General features: G+C 41.7%; 1 protein-coding gene across 1 annotated transcript in view; it reads right to left on the bottom strand.

Moving 5' to 3' along the window:
- The window catches only part of LOC124251347 (carcinoembryonic antigen-related cell adhesion molecule 1-like), a 1,036,279-nt gene that overhangs the window by 300,171 nt on the left and 718,902 nt on the right, over nucleotides 1-17,206 (bottom strand). The gene's annotated exons all lie outside the window — the stretch shown is intronic.

Genomic DNA, 17,206 nt, shown 5'->3' with positions numbered 1-17,206 from the left:
ATTCACCCAGTGAGAGCTGGTATGTTTCACCACATGCCCTGCCCCAGCAGGGAATCCTGGATCCCTAAACCACTCCTTACATTCCGACTTTTGAGGGGATCTCCACTTCACAACCTTAAGTTGGCATAGGTCCTCACACCCTTCCTAGCCATAACATATTCCCCTGACACATAGCTCCAGGAGAGATACTCACTCTGCCTAGGCCAGGCAGGCCTGAGTAAGATGCATATGTTCCCAGGAGTCATTTTCTCATCCTTCCTCCTTCTGCCTCCTGCCTCTTCACAGATGGAGGCATTGTCCTTTGGTGAGACTTTCCCTGTCTTGTGGTGCTCTGGGTGCTGTGGGCCTCAATGACCCTCCTTGACACTGAAGACTGTTTCTGAGAAACACATCAAGGAAAAAATCAAGGCATTGTGGCCTGGAAATCTTCAGAAGTGGACTGAGCCCTGCTCTAGCTCTACTCCTGCCCCTCCTCTGGTACTAATGCCCTGGATTTAGACCACACCCTCTGGGGGAAGTCAACTCCTTAAGTGATCATGGGCCACCTCCCCACTTTACCTTTCCACCACCTGCCACCTCCTTCAACTAGAAATCACAACAGCTTAGGAACACTATCGTTCTAAGGCCATAAGTCAGCTTTGCATTTCCATGGGTTGATAACTCTTCTTTTGCTTCCCCAGGTCAGGGCCACTCCGACAACTCCTCTAACAAGGTAAGCACAGACAATTTCACTGGTTCACTTTCTCATGGAAATATCTCTGTATAGAATGGGTTATTCTTGAAGACACCAACGTGAGACCAGGTTTGGGTCAAAGTTCCTCGATAGAGCAGCAAAGAAAGAAGTGTCGGTAATGACTCCCATGAGTCTACCTCATTGCAAGCATGTGGACTTTGGAATTATCCCCATGCTGTGTTTGAATCCTGGCTGAGACTCTTAGTAGCTCTGTGATCTTGGACAAGTAGCTTAACCTTTCTGATCCTCAGCTTTGTCATCTGTAAATGGGCATGCGAATACCACAATCTCTCTCTTCCAATGATCATTCAGAGGATGTTAGCAAGCAGAAATCATGGGTGATAAAAGCCCTTTCCAAAGCTAAAAATTTCAAAGTGGTGATAGCACATGGTACTGGATTCACACTAGACCAGGTGAGGGCCTGACCTATGACACTGATTTAACTGATCGATGCTCATGCCTTTCAGATGGATGTAGTTCTTCCCTGAACTTCAATGTCCAGGGATCAAAGAAACCAACTTCAGCCTCCCCACCCCCACCAGCCACAGAAACAGTTTATTCAGAAGCAAAACAGAAGTACTGCAACCTGCCCTGTTCGCTGCACTGCTGACTTACTCCAAGCTTCTCATCCTCATCACTGGAAGGATCCCTTTACCCTCAAGGAAAAGAGAAAGAAGCCTCTTCCCCCCCTCAACTTCCAAATGAGTCACCTCCAGGCTGCCCAGTCACAGCCCCTCCCTTCAGTGACAATACATGAAAAGGTACAGCCAGGAGTCTGTAGGAAACCCAACCTTCCTAGTCTTTGAAATTTGGCAAAGCAGACCTTAGGAAAGAGTTGCCAGAACCTCCCACCCCTCCCCCTCTCCTGACCTAGACTTGTTTTAAACCTGCCCATTCAGAGCACACTCACCTTCCTACCTTAGTCCTGTCTTATCCGAGTCTAACTTGAATTTGCCATAACCTTGAGAGATATGTCCTTATCTGCTGAAATGCACATGCCTGAAAAGAACAGAGGAAAAGGAAAAGGAAAAGCTTCTTCTATCCCTCTAAAGCCCAGGTTGAACCCACCAGACACAGGAAAGCAAATGTATAACCTGTTCTGAACTGGGAAATTCTACACCTTTATCCACTGCAAGGGTGTCTACGTGTAGGGCCAGGACCTAAGCACCTTGCTGCTTGGCTGGAATACCACCTAACCCTTTGGCAAGCCTGTCTTCAGAGAACTCACTAGAAGCAACTAGGAAAACTATTTGCCAAGGTCCATAGGCAAGTCTTAATGGAAAATGCAAAAAAAAAGGGACACACGTTTTAATCACTTTAAGAGCTTTATTCAAGTAAATGCCCACAGAAGGAGGGGTTACAACTTTAGGGAGGAGGCAAGTGTTACCAGAGACAATCTGCTGAGAATTTGGGAAAGAAATCAGAGAGCTACCCTTCAAATATTATTTAAATGATTGTTAAAGAATGCACAATTTGAGGTAGTGGGTTTTTCCCTGTTCTCTGAGACAATCTGCCATTTTAATTTTTGTAACTGCTTATTTATGTGAGGGGGTTATTTTTACTTAGCTTAGCTGTGTAAGCCAACCTGACTGCCTTAGGTTAAAGAAGCCACCAAAACCCCTCAAGTCCCCTTGACCAGGAGCTCCTCAAGGCTTTTATGTCAGGGGCTCCAAACAGAAAAGAAGAAGCTGTTTTCTTCATTCATGGCTAGAAATGGATCTAACTCAGTTTCCAGGCATCTCAGGCCAACCACCAGCCTCCATTGTACCCCATGTGTCTGCCTGTGCATGTCCTGTCTGTCTGCCCCACTCCTTTTCTCAGGAAACCTCAACCCCTGCCAAGGTGCATTTGGTCCTTGAGAAGTGGGAGCACCTTGAAGGGGACATTATCACTCCTGCCACTGGTATTGTTTATAATCTAGAAAGCTGAACTGGTGCTGACGCCCTTAGGACAGATGGGGAATATTATAACAGGATCTTAGGCATCTTGAACAGCCTCTGAAATTTCTTTCATCTCATGAGGTCTATGAGTCCCAATGTGTCTTAGGATAAAAGGAAGGCAAGAGAAGGAGGGGCAAGTGCACTTCCCACCCAGCCACCTTCTACACAGATGGAATCTCTTTGGGGCTGTTGAGAGGAAGGTTTTATTCAATACTAAATACTTGATGTCATGCTGTGTCTAAGAGACCCCTCAAAGTTAGGAGTTCTCTGTGCTCAGGTACCTCTTTCAGGGTTTTCTATCCCTGACACACACTGTATAGACTTCCCCTCATCCACGTTATTCTGTGTTATTTAATTTTGTTTAGCTAAGGCCACTTTGGAATTATTTGTAAATGTGCTCTATATTTATAATAAAAATTATTTATCAGACATCAACATGCTGCCTCACAGTTGATACTGCTTTAGACAATGACTTTTTTACAGTCAGAAGCAAGAGAAATGACTTAACTGGGCATCAGAGTAAGCCTATTTCTAAGTCTACAGATATTTGATCTAGTGATCAGAGAATTACCTAAATAAATTACCTAAATTACTTGCACACCTGCTAACAAAGTAGGTCTATCTAGAACGAACAGGCCACAGCTCCAACCTGCCTGAAAGAAAATGCCCATTTTTCTCCCACAAAGATAATTTCACGAGGAAGATTTCAACCAGCCTCTTCCTCAGGGACAAATAACCTTCCCACACAGGTGGCTCCGGTGAATCAAATGCAGTATTACAGCTTTCACGCATGAGAGTCTCCACAGGTTCAGTCATATAAAAACCACTCTAGCACCATCTATCTTCCTTGTTCCAAGTTCCTTCAGAGGGTCAGATCTCTTCTGACATGAATAAACTTCATTTATTAATTCCACTAAGCATTAACCTATTATCTCATTTCCTTTACTTCCAAGAAATTGAAACATATGTGCTGTCTTTCCCCTTCCTCATCACCTCATTTCTCCTGGGCCTCTGCCGGAGTGCCTCCAGACCCAAGACTGCTAGAAGCAGCATAAAATCAGTGTCCATCTCTTGGTGAAATTCAAAGATATTTTCACGGTCCTCACTTGTTCTCTTTTACAAGATCTAGGACCACAGACAACTTTTTCCTTCTTGGATGCCCTCCTCCTCCCATCCACAGCTGATGCACCGCACCCCCACACCAGATTTAGTTCTAGGACCCTGCTTGTCTCCCTCCATCACTCTGTTTCCACAGTTCAATGACCTCTCTGCAGGTGCCTCCTGCATCTCTATCTTTAGCCCCTACTACTTCCCAGAACTCATGACACTCACATCCAAACGCCCTCAGCCCTTGCTCTTTTGTTTCCCAGATTCAATACATCATCAAATCCTGTTGATTCTTTTTCAAAATCTCTCACTTGTGTTGTTCTCTCCATTCCCATAAACCTTAATAACCCAGGCCCTCAACAACTCTGCTGCTAGAAGTACAACTTGACTTCTTGTCTCTGTTTCTCTACAGATGTCTTCCTTGCATACTGCTGCCTCATTACCTTCCTAAAAACTGGTTCACTCTCCTACTTAAGAATCTATAGTTGCCTACCCTGGCCAACCAGATAAGTTCAAAACTTTTCCTCTTTACTAACATTTCTTACTTTCTTTACCACTACTCTCTAGTATAATTCCTCCATTCTAATTAGCTCTATCTCCTTACTCATCCCTGCCCCTCCACCTCATATACACATGTAATTTTTAGTCCCTGTGATATCCCTGAAAACAAACACCAAACAGGGCAATGTTCTCCCCGTTCTCTCACAGAGGAGTTACCCACACAAGTCATCACAAGCAACAACTCCAACCCCCAGGAGGACAAGGACCCTGTAGCATTAACATGTGAACCTGAGACACAGAACACAACCTACCTGTGATTGAGAATCTTTTCCTGATGATCAGTTCCTGTGTTCACAAAATCCTGTTAAGAACCTACTGTGCCTCGAGTGTCAGTGTTAGACTCCATAAAAGATACAGAAATGAGAAAGGCAGGGTTCCTATCCCAGGGAACATAAAGCCTAAGACAGGAGGTAAGGCATGAAAAATTATTATAATACAAAGATAGAAAGAGATAAATGCCACAAGAGAAGACAGAGAAACCCAATGGGAAATATGGCTACACATTAGAATGACTGGTAAAATTTTAAAAACAACTGATACTCAGTCCCCATCCACAAATCCTGATTTAACTGGTGTGGGGTGGAACCCAGGCAACAGTAATTTTTTAAAGCATCCCAGATACTTTTAACATGTGGCCAAGATGAAGAACCTCTGCTATAATATGTGTGACTTGAGCCTACAAGCAGTGGTTTTTAGCTAAGAGTATGAATCAGAACTACCTAGAGAACTTTTTCAACATACTTAATAAACCTATAAACCATGCCTGAAGAAGGTGATACAGTATGTCTGGAATGAGACTTGGGCTTGTAAATTTTGAAAATCTCCCAGGTGATTCTCACATATATTTCATGTTAGGAAACACTGACCTGAAACAGGTAGGATTGAAAAACTTGGGAGTTGGGGAACATTCTATGAGGTGGGCATGAGATGAATAATGTATTCTGCAAGGCACAGAGAAGTACTCAAAAAGGAATTATTGGCAAATAGCTTAACTTTAAAATACGAAGTATTGTGAGGATGGGAAACAACTGGTATTCTTACATATTGCTGATGGAAATATAAAATGGCACAACCTCTCTGGAAAAGACTTTGTCACTTTAATATAAAGTTAAATACACTTATACAGTGCAGCAATCCCACTCCTAGGTATTTATCCAAGAGAAATGAAAACAGATATCCACACAAAGAGTTATACACGAATGTTCACAGTAACATTACTCACAGTATTAAAAAATGGGAAACAACCCAAATATCCCTCAACATGTGAATGGATAAATAGATAGTGTTATATCCATAAAATGGAATACTAATTAGCAATAAAAAGGCACAACCTTCTGCTAAAATAACATAATTAATCTCCAAAACACTACGCTGTGCAAAAGAAGCCAGACACAAAGGAGCACATATGATATGATGCCATTTAAATGAAGTTCAAGAATAGGCAATAGTAATTAATGGTGTTAGAACTCACCATAGGGGGTGGCATTAACTACAAAGGTGCACAAGGGAGCTTTTTGGACTGATGGAAATGTTCTACATCTCAGTGCAGGTGGTGATTACATGGGCATACACATTTACCAAAAACCAAATTGTAAACTTAAGACCTGTATGCATTTCAATGTATTTTAATTTTATTTCAAGTTTTTAAAGTAAAATAAACAAAGGAGCAGCTAATTCAATCTATCAGGTACAAAACATCCATTTACTAGCTCAGAGAATTCAGTTCCTTGAAGTTATAAGACTGAGGTCCCCATCGTCCTTCTAGGGACGACTCTCAGCTACCAGTGGTTGCTCTTAGGTCCTAGCCACAAGGCCCACACCATCTCAGCAATGGAGAACATCCCTTAAATTGAATTCTCTCTTACACTTCTAATCTCTCAGATTTCCTTTCTGAAACGAGTTGGAAAATACTGTCTGATTTTTTTTTTTTTTTTGAGGAAGATTAGCCCTGAGCTAACATCTGCTGCCAAGTCCTCCTCTTTTTGCTGAGGAAGAATGGCCCTATGCTAACATCCATGTCCATCTTCCTATACTTTGTATGTGGGACGCCCACCACAGCATGGCTTGCCAAGCATTACCATGTCCGCACCCAGGATCCAAACCGGCGAACCCCAGGCTGCCGAAGCGGAACATGCAAACTTAACTGCTGCCCCACCAGGCCAGCCCCATGCTGTCTGATTTTAAATGGCCTGTATGATTAGACTAATTGCACTCAGATAATCTCTCTTTTTGTTAAACTCAAAGTCAACTGCTTAGTAACCCTAGTTACATATACAAAATCCCCTTTACCACATAACGTATCACAATCACAAGCATGATATCCCATCATATTCAGAGTCTGGAATGAGTGGTAAATTTTGGGGTACTATCTCAGAACTCTGCCTACCACAGCACCATATGAAGCTGTTCATGCCCTCAAGTCATTCCTTCAGGGTTCTGTTCTAAAGAAATAGCAAAAAAGCCAAACATGGCCAGTCCAAACTCAAACTGAGATAACAAGAGACTAAGGACAAAAAACAGAGACAAGAAAGCAACGGCCCATATTCTTCTAGCCTGTGAATGTCTGAGTCACAGATACACTCACTGCCCCCCAACCTTTAGTAATGATCACAGGCACTGATGGTAGCCAGCATCCCTGTTAATCCCTAACTAAAGTTGTCAGAAACCCAAAGCCATCCCAAGAAACCAACCACAAATGACAGGCTCCACAATCCAACCAGGACATTTTATGGATTCCTGAAGATTCATTCATTCAACACACATTTACTAAGGATTTACTGTATGTCAAGCACTAAGCCACGTGCTGAAGAGAACATGCAGATTGAAAAATAAAGTCCTTATTTGGAACTTTATTTAAACAACTCTACTGTAAAAGAAAGGAATAAAGAAAGATGGGAAGGGAAGGTAAAAAATTATGAAATAATTGCAGAAATTTGAACATTGAATATTTTATAGATTGAGGAAGTATTAAATTTTAGTGTGATAGTGGTATTGCAGTTATGTTTTCTAAAGAGCCCTGATATTTTAGTAATACAACTGAAATATTTACAGATAAAATGATTTAATGTCTGGGATTTGCTTCAAAATACTCAGGTTTGGAGAGGAAAGTATAGATGAAATAAGATTGGCCATGAAATAATTGTTGAAGCTATGGGATGAGTACATGTAGATTGATTATATCATTAGCTGAACTTTTGCACGTGTTTGAAATTTCCCAGGAAAAGTCCTTGCTCTCCAGAAGCTTCTAACACAAGGAGTCAGATATTCCAACAAATAGAATACTACATAGTTAAAATAAACAGAAAGTGCTGGTCAAGCTCCAAGGACAGTGACTGCCCCAGGGTAGGCAGAAAGAGTCACGGAAGACGTCACAGGAGCATCCCCCCCTTGACCAGCATCTTTAAGGAAGAGTATCTCAGGCACAAGGGCAGCCCAGTGGTACAAAGTCATGCAGATGGGCAGCCACAGAGTTTCCGCATACTCTCTGGATGACTTACAAGAGGCCATGTTACCTAAGAGCATGTGTTCCAGAGCCAGACCACCTGTGCTGGAGTTCCTGCTGCTGAATCCCCACTGTGAGACTTCAGGCAAGCTATTTGCAATGTCTTTGGGCCTCAGGTTCTTTACCTATAAAACACAGATTATAACAATACGTATTCACGGGGTGTTGACAGGAGTCAAAGAGTTAATCCAGGTGTAAAACACTTAGAAAGACAGTGGGTAAGCAATAAATGTTAGCTGTTAGTAGTGGCAGCAGTATCCCAGCCCACAATACCACACATTTTGCAAACCTCATCTAATTCCTATTAGTCACTTATCTTCTCTTTGTCAGACTGCACACTTGTAAAGTAGGGACTGTGTCTTACTTATCTCTGTATCCCCAGAACCTAGCCTAAGGCCATGCTCATAATAGGCACTGATCAGGCAACTCTTCTTTCAGGCAGCAGGGGAGAGACCATCAAAAGCCTCTGTCTAGCGCCCTCATGATTCCCTTATGGACTATACCCTAAATTCCTACAATTCTATGGCTTCTGTTAGCTTCCTTCCTTGTTTCCACCTCCTCTCTCATTCTGCTCCAGAGATGTGCATTCACTAACGGTGCTCTCTGGCCCCGTCCCTGGCAGGTGTTCCAGTGCCTCCATTCTCTCTCCCCCGACAGCTATATTATCTAAACAGCCTCTGCATCACTTATTCTGAGATTAACAAAGAACGAAGGGAGGCTGAATTTCTAGACCATTGGCCTGATATTTGCGAGAAGCAGAATCCTCTGGAAAAGAGAAAAGCAGATAAGATGGTAGCCAGAACATAAAGCCATCAAACATAGCTGCACCTTTGAGGAAATCCCGTAACACATTTATACAATCAGCTAGCATCTTGCTGGGGTTTGGGGGGGTTCAGAAACTGCTGGGGAGGAGAGGGAGACATGATGAGCAGGGAGCCCAGCTTTTTTTTTTTTTAATGAACAATTATAAAGCAAACCTTTATTGGACCAGCACCCAGGTCAAGAAACAGAACTCCACCCTAGAAGACCACTGGGGCTCCCTCCCCGTGGTGCTTCCTCCTTTTGGCCTTCCTGACTTCTACAATGGTCATTTTCTTCATCTTTTTTTTTTTTTTTGATTCTTTTTTTATTGCAGTAACAGTGATTTATAACATTATATAAATTTCAGGTGTACATCATTATATATTTCGATTTCTGTGTAGATTACATCATGTTCACCACCCAAAGACTTCTAGGTATATAGCAATCTATATTGAGTTGATGCTTTCGTTAGTTTGACCTCTTTCTAAAAGCTCTACTCTTTTAATCCCCTCCTCTCACATTTTATGTTTTTGATATCATATCTAACTTCTTATTTTGTGTGTGTGCATTCATTACCCTCTTATCATTGAAATAAGTAATTTTAGTACTTTTGACTTTCATATTAGCTTCATAAGTGGCTGATCTGCTACCTTTACTGTATTTTTGCCTTTACCAGTGATTTTATTGCCTTTTTTTAAATAATTTTCTTATTCCTATTTGTGGTCTTCTCTTTCTCACTTAAATAAGTCCCTTTAGCATTTCTTGTAAAACTGGTTTCTTGGTGATAAACTCCTCCAATTTTTGCTTATCTGGGAAACTCTTTATCTCTCCTTCCATTCTGAATGATAACCTTTCTGGGTAGAGTATTCTTGGCTGTAGGACTTTTCTTTTCAGTACTTTAAATATATCATGCCATTCCCTTCGATCTTGTAAGGTTTCTGCTGAGAAGTCAGCTGATAGCCTTATAGGGTTTCCTTTGTATGTCACTTGTTGCCTTTCTCTTGCAACTTTTAGGATTCTCTCTTTATCTTTAATTTTGGACATTTTAATTATAATGTGTCTTGGTGTGGGCCTCTTTGAGTTTATCTTGTTTGGTGTTCTCTGTGCTTCCTGTACTTGGAGGTCTGTTTCCTTCCTTAGGTTAGGAACGTTTTCAGCTATTATTTCTTCAAACAGATTCTCTGCCCCTTTGTCTCTCTTGTCTCCTTCTGGGACACCTATAATACAAATGCTAGTGTGCTTGATGTTGTCCCAGAGTTCCATTAGACTGTTCTTATTCTTTTTAATTCATTTTTCTTTTATCTGTTCAGCTTGGGTGATTTCCTCTAGTCTTTCGTCCAGCTCACTGATCCGTTCTTCTGTATCATCTACTCTGCTATTGAGTCCCTCTAGCAAATTTTTCACTTCCAGTATTGCATTCTTCATTTCTTATTGGTTCTTTTTTATATTTTCCACTTCTTTGTTGACATTCTCACTGTGTTCATCCATCCTTCTCCCAAGATCAGTGAGCATCCTTATGACTTTTTGCTTGAATTCTCTGTCATAGATTGTTTATTTCTGTTTCATTTAGTTCTTTTTCTGGGGCTTTGTCTTGTTCCCTTGCTTGGAACATATTCCTTTGCCTCTTCATTTTGCCTCTTTCTCTGTGCTTATATCTATGTATTAGGTGGGTCAGCCACATCTCCTGATCTTGAAGAAGTAGTCTTATGTAGGAGACACCTTTTGAGGTCCAGCAGTGTGCTTCCCTCTCATCACTAGTTCTGAATGTTCCAGGAGTGACCCCTGTGTGGACTACATGTGTCCTTCTGTTGTGGCAGGGTTGCTCCTGCTGCAGGGTTGCTCCTGCTGCAGGTGCCCAGGGAGTCTAGGCTGTCCCTCTGACCAGGTGGTTGTAGTGCTCAGCTGCATGTGGCAGCTATGGACCCTTCAGTAAGTTTATCAGGTTTGGGGAGCCCCAGCACAGCTGGCTGCAAGGTCTAATAGCACATTCCTGCTGCAGTTTTTCTAAGTGAGTAGGCCCTAGCATGGTTGGTTACTTGGCTCAGGGGCTTATAACTGCTGTGGGCCTCCAGCCTGCAAGGCTGTTGTCAGCTCTCTCAGGATTACAGCTGAGTGGGGCTGGCCCCAGGCATGGGAGTACCCAATTGTTTCAGGCTTTGGAAGGTGGGGCTGATCCCCTATGTGGCTATCTGAGAGGCATAGGTCTTCATAGCCCAGCTTTATGCTAATTTGATTTTTTTTTGAGGAAGATTAACCTTGAGCTAACATCCGCCGCCAATCCTCCTCCTTTTGCTGAGGAAGACATGCCCTGAGCTAACATCTATGCCTATCTTCCTCTGCTTTATATGTGGGATGCCTGCCACAGTATGACTTGATAAGCAGTGTGTAGGTTTGCACCCAGGCTTTGAGCCAGCAAAACCTGGGCTGCCAAAGTGGAGCACATGAACTTAACCACTGCACCACCAGGCTGGCCTGTATGTTAATTTTTGCTTTAAAAACTTCAGGGTTTCTTTTTCTCCCTACTAGTAAACATCCTCATTTTCCACCAGAGCAGAGATTCAGAGAGGAAAAGAATATGAAGATCCAGAGCCTGAGAACTGAGAATATACAAGACCACAGATGGCTAGATTCTAAAGATGAAGTAGCAGGATCAGGTGCAGATCTCTCTTGAATCACAACTCTCTGTACAAAGTGCCCTGTGCCCTGAGCAGTGATGTGGGGGTGTGACATGATCCTCATCTCCCCAAGAGTGGAAATTGCTGGTAGAAGATTAACTAACTCCCCAGGAACAGAAGGAAATGGAGCCCTCTGAAGTGCCTCTCCCTACCTAATCTCCCCAAGTTTCCTCTGACAAGTGGACAGTTCAAGGCTATGTCCCCAATCATAGGATTTGACAGTTCTTTTCTGTAAAAAAAGGTGAGGGAGGAGATCACAAGGCAGAAATGGGGCACTGGAGAGGACATAGTAAAAAGATCAAATTAAGCAGGCTTTGTTTAAAATCAAAGTCCTGTGGAGCATGCCGATCTCCCTTCATTGCTGGACTCTCTATGACCACCAATCTTGCCCCATACTTGGAGCCCCATGTGAACCCAGAACTCTTCTTGCTTGGGGACTACAGCAAGAAGGGAAAAGGGGAACTTGGAACAGGAAGACAAATAAATACAAGCAGAGTGGCAGGCTCCCTGAAATACTAAGTGTGATCGTAACGAAGTGCGACTGGTCTTCTTGTTGGGCTCAGACTGGTTTTAAGAACAACTCTACACAGTAAGTGACCAAACTATTTTGAGTAATGACAGAACTTTTGGAATAAATGTAGAACCACCCAGGAAACTACTTTTTAGGTGCCCATATTTACCTGGATATGATATACTTGTAAAAGGAATCATATAACTCCCATGAGTCTCATAACTTGATTGTCTTAACTTACATAGGACCTAGCAACAGTTTGATATGACCAGGAGTTTGAGCAGAAAGGGAAGAGCAGGAAAAAAACATGAGTGCATATGGTGGCGGAGACATGTGGATAAGAGAAAAGAAGAGCCAAAGAAAAGAGTAATACAAAAGGAACAATAAATCCCTATCATAAAGACAGAGATGGAAAGAGTGAATTAATGTGGCTCAAATCATCAAACAGGCCAACTTTTCCAATTGAAGCTTTCCTGGGTAACTTCATTGTCAGCCAGCCCTGTACGATCCAGGGGTGCGTGGAGTGGGAATGGAAATGGGCTGAAACAGACACTAAACTCTCCCACTTCCATTTAAACCCAAAAAGGGCTTTTTCATCCTACAGAGAAGAATTAGACTTCACACATTCGTTGGCTACTTTACGTTAGACACAGAAATTTGATTCATGTCAATTCTTCAAAGAACCAGCTGCACAACTTGCCTATCATTAATTACCAAGTTAAAGAGCTAGAGTTATTAGTGCATACGTGTTTGTGATCTTATTCTCTAAAGCAACCACTGTACTTAAGAATCCTAAGGTCTCCATATGACCCAGCAATTCCACTCCCAGGTATCTACTCAAGAGAAATGAAAACGTACCTCCACACAAGAACTTGTACTGATACATGAAACAACATGGATGAAGCTTGAAAACATTATGCTAAGTGAAAGAAGCCAGTCACCAAGACCACATATTATTGTATGATTCCATTTAGTTGAAATATCCAGAACAGGCAAATTCATAGACACAAAAAAGTAGATTAGTGGTTTCCAGGGGATGGAGGGAGGAGATGCAGGGGAGGGACTGTGATGAAGGGTGATTGCTAATGGGCATGGAGTTTCTTGGAGTGATGAAAATGTTCTAAAATTAATTGTGGTGATGGTCATACAATTCTGTGAATATATTAAAAACCATTGAATTTTACATTTTAAATGGATGAATTGTGTGGTATGTGAATGATAGCTAAACAAAGCTGTTATTAAGAAAGAGTCTTAAGGCCTGGATAAGGGCTGTGTCTGCTGGCTGGAGTTTAGATTTAGCTATAGTATCCCAAAAGCCCATTAAGACACATAGATGGCCTGTAAAATGGCAAAAATCTGAAGGCAGGGAAAAGTAGGTGTCCCAGCTGGAAGGCAGTGAGTAGGAGAAATCCTCTCTTACTCAGAGGAAGGTCAATATTCTTGCTCCGTTCAAGCCTTCAACAAATTGGATGAGGTCCACCCACATTACAAAGAACAATCTGCTTCACTCAGTCTACTGATTTAAATGTTAATCTCATCCAAAAACACTCTCACAAAAACCCCCAGAACAAAGTTTGACCAAATATCTGGGCACCCTATGGCCCAATCAAGTTGACACATAAAATCAACCATCACACTAAGTTAGTAATACAGTTCAGCCACATTGTTCGTTCAACACTTAAAGGCCCTGTACTATGGAATGTACATAGCTTAAGTACGTATATATGATAACCCATATATAATTCCAGTAGCTAGCATTAAGTACCATGAGGGGGTCTAAAAGTTGAGATGTTCAGGGTAGGGAGAGATTATTTCTTCCACATGGTTCCTTGGAAAGAGTGTAGCATTTCAGCAGGGAATTGAAGGATGATGATAATAGCATAAAGAAGGAGGACATTCCTAATGAAGGAAAGAAACAAAAAGACAAAGAATCAGGAAAACGTGGTGAGTCATCTCGATCAACTACAATCTAAAGTGCAAGAGGAGTAAGGAAAGCCCTTTGTATAATGGTAGGTGGTAAAAGGAACCCAGAGCTTAAAAATCTCCCTAATAGGACTTTCTAAGAACCTACAACCTGTGGCCCAGAACCTTCCTGAAATTGTTTCAGTTCCACCACTAAATATTTCTGAGAAGTAACTTGCTTCGCATTCTGCTAACTTCTCCCATCTCCTAGAGTTCCTCTCCTTCTCAGACCTTAGATATGCCCAGTTACTCGCATTGGGATATAGATTTAAAAGGTTTCTAAGGGGAAATCAGTACCTAATCAATCTTTACACTGTATTTCATGAAACATATTTCATGTCCAAAACAATCAATTTCAAATTCATGAAACAAACATCTAGCATCACCTACTATGTATCATGCACTGTGAAAAGTCCTGGGAATACAAAAATGAATAAAAATATGTTTCCTGCCCTAAAAGAACCCACTCTCTATTTGGGAACAGAGACTCGTCATAAGATGGAGAATGTCTTTGGAGAAGACTTGAGAAGGCCATGCAAAAGATATCTTCAAGGGCAGTTCTAACCTGGTAAGCAATTTTGCCTGGTTTGTGACCACAGGAAAAAGGGTACCAAACTTACTTTCACATCAGTGCTCAATGCCTGCTAGCACAAGCCACAGCAGGAGAGCTAACCAACAGTACCACCCACCTCCAAGTATCAGGCTTGTGTTAGACATGGGAGGTACAAAGAGGAGTGAGATATCTAAGAAGCACTTCTTAAATGCCTCCTGTTCACCAGGTTCTATGGCAAGTACTAGAGACGTGGTCCTTAAACATGGAAAGGAGTATCCTAGGAAACAAGGAAGCAGCAATCACAGCTAACTCATCCAATCCTATTCCTAGGGTTTTCCTCACTAAATTGCCCCAGTTTTATCTCATCTTCCCTCTACTCATTGATACAATTTGTTCTGCACTTTAATAGAGTGAACTCCTTAAAACACATATTTGATCATGTGAATTCCCTGCCTAAAATCTAGATGCCACTCTCCATCACCTTGAGGATAAAATCCAAACATCTTCGCCAGCATGCCAGGGTCTTCATAATCTGTTTCCTGCTTATTTCTAACCCCCATCCCTCTGTACTCTCTGTTACAACATACTTGACTACTTGCAGTTCCCTGAATATAGGTAATCCCTCCCATCACTGACTTTACACATGTTATTGCCTCTGCCTGGAAGGCCCTTCCCTCAATTATTACTCCTCCTTTAGAATTTATCTCTTGAAAAGAAAAGAAAAAAGTCTTCTCAGACTGGTCTCAACACTTCCACCCTCATCCCAGGATGAGTTAGGAGACCCTCCCCTGTGCTCCTATAATACCCATCTGTCCCTCAATCACAACACTTGTCATTCTGTTCTGTAACAACCTTCTTAAGGGTCACTAAAACCCTTAGTCTTTATTCCCATTAGTAATACCCAATGCATAATATAATGCTTAGTGTCTAGCAGGCATTCAGGAAACTAAATACTTACTAAGGAGTGGGTTAACGAATGAATGAATGACAAGTATCAAGTACTTAGCAGAATCCATGTGTGAGACAAGTCTTCAATTTAATAAATCTTCATTGGGTATCTATAATGTAAGTAGTATCTTGCCAGATACATTTTTTTCTTTCTTTTTTTTTCTTTAAGATTGGCCCTGAGCTAACATCTATTGCTAATCATTATCTTCTCCTTCTCCTCCTCCTTCTCCTCCTCCTCCCCCTGCTCCCACTCTCCCCCAAAGGCCCCCAATACATAGTTGTATATTCTACTTGTAGGTCCTTCTGGTTCTGCTATGGGACACTGCCACAGCATGGCTTGATCAGCTGTGCTAGGTCCGTGCCCAGGATCTGAACTGGCGAAACCCCAGGCCACCAAAGCGGAGCATGAACTTAACCACTCAGTCGCAGGGCTGGCCCCTGCCGGAAACTTTAAAAATGAGAAATGAAGATTCAGTTTCTATCCTTAAATTGTTTTCAGAGGGGCATGAAAAATTAAATTTATACTCAGATAGAGAACAAGGAATAATGACAACACAACAGGTGCTATTAAAGTTATAAAAAGGGCTATGGGACAGCCATGGCCATCACCACCTGCTCTCTAGAGTTGCTCTTCCAACCACCCTAGTTACGCTAGCTAGGTTGGAATGAATCTTTTCCACTTAGTTCAGCCAAGACTGACTAATTTTCCGGTAGCAACTAACAAGAACAATAAAAGAAAAAATACAAAAGAATTTTTTTAAAAGAAATTTTCAACCATGGATAACTGAAGCCTAACCACAGAATCCTCACCGGATATCACATGCCTAGGTCTGAACTTGATGAGACAACAGATCTGGCTCCTCATGCTTCTAACCAGCTCCCCAAGGGGCTGGCCTGACTTACTTCTTACTCCCTTTCACTAAATCCTGGGCAATGCTGGAGGTAAGCAGACTCTGACCACTGGGAGAGGACAGCCATTCTCTTTCTGTCCTCTAGGCTCCACTCCTGACCTTTAGCCTGACCTGAGCACACCCAGCAGCAGCCTCCTTTGCCCTATATAGAGAACACTCCAATTTCGAGACCATGGAATTTCTTCTGCTGCCTGAAACCCACCTTTTTTCTTTTATTTAAAATAAATAAATAAATAGAAGCTTCTCTGGAAAATATATCTTAGCCTGATCTTTGTCAAGACGGTTCTATCCTGTAGGGCATTTTAACATTTTTCACCAGGGGCAACATCTGGGCCAGGTTCCAATGGCAGGTTCCATCTTTCCAAGGTCTTCCTCATGTCCACCCTTGACAAAACAATAGAAAACAGGTTCTTTTCCCATTTCAAAACCCTTTACCGCTACTTAAATAATGCCTATGGCAGTATAGATAATTCTAACAAGTTTTAGGAAAATAATTTGGCAGTATTTGCCAAGAGCCCAAGTAACTCCTTTGACCAAATTATCTATTCACGTTCAGAAATATAGCGCAGGAAATAACTAGAAATGCAATACACACTTAATGCAAAAAAGATGTTTATCATACCAAAATTTAAAAGAGGAAAAAATTAGAAATAACGCAGATGTCCAATAATAGGGAAATTATTAGGTAAGTTATGAATTATCTTTTAACATAATGTTATACAGTCACTTTCTAAATGTTTGTTAAAATTTTAACAATATGAAAAAATTCTTAAGCAAAAAAAATCAGTATACAAAGTTATATACACAGTATGATCTCATAAGTAGAAAAACAGTCCAAAAAAAAGTCTAAACAGGGGCTGGCCCCAGGGCCTAGTGGTTAAGTTCAGCATGGTCCACTTCATCAGCCCAGGTTCAGTTCCCAGGTGCGAACCTACACTACTCATCAGCCATGCTGTGGCAGTGACCCACATACAAAATAGAGTAAGATCGGCACAGATGTTA

This window comes from Equus quagga, chromosome 13 (assembly GCF_021613505.1).
Source record: "Equus quagga isolate Etosha38 chromosome 13, UCLA_HA_Equagga_1.0, whole genome shotgun sequence".
Classification (NCBI taxonomy): Eukaryota; Metazoa; Chordata; class Mammalia; order Perissodactyla; family Equidae; genus Equus; species Equus quagga.
Note: the sequence above shows the minus strand (reverse complement) of the source record. Positions and strands in the feature narration are given on the sequence as shown.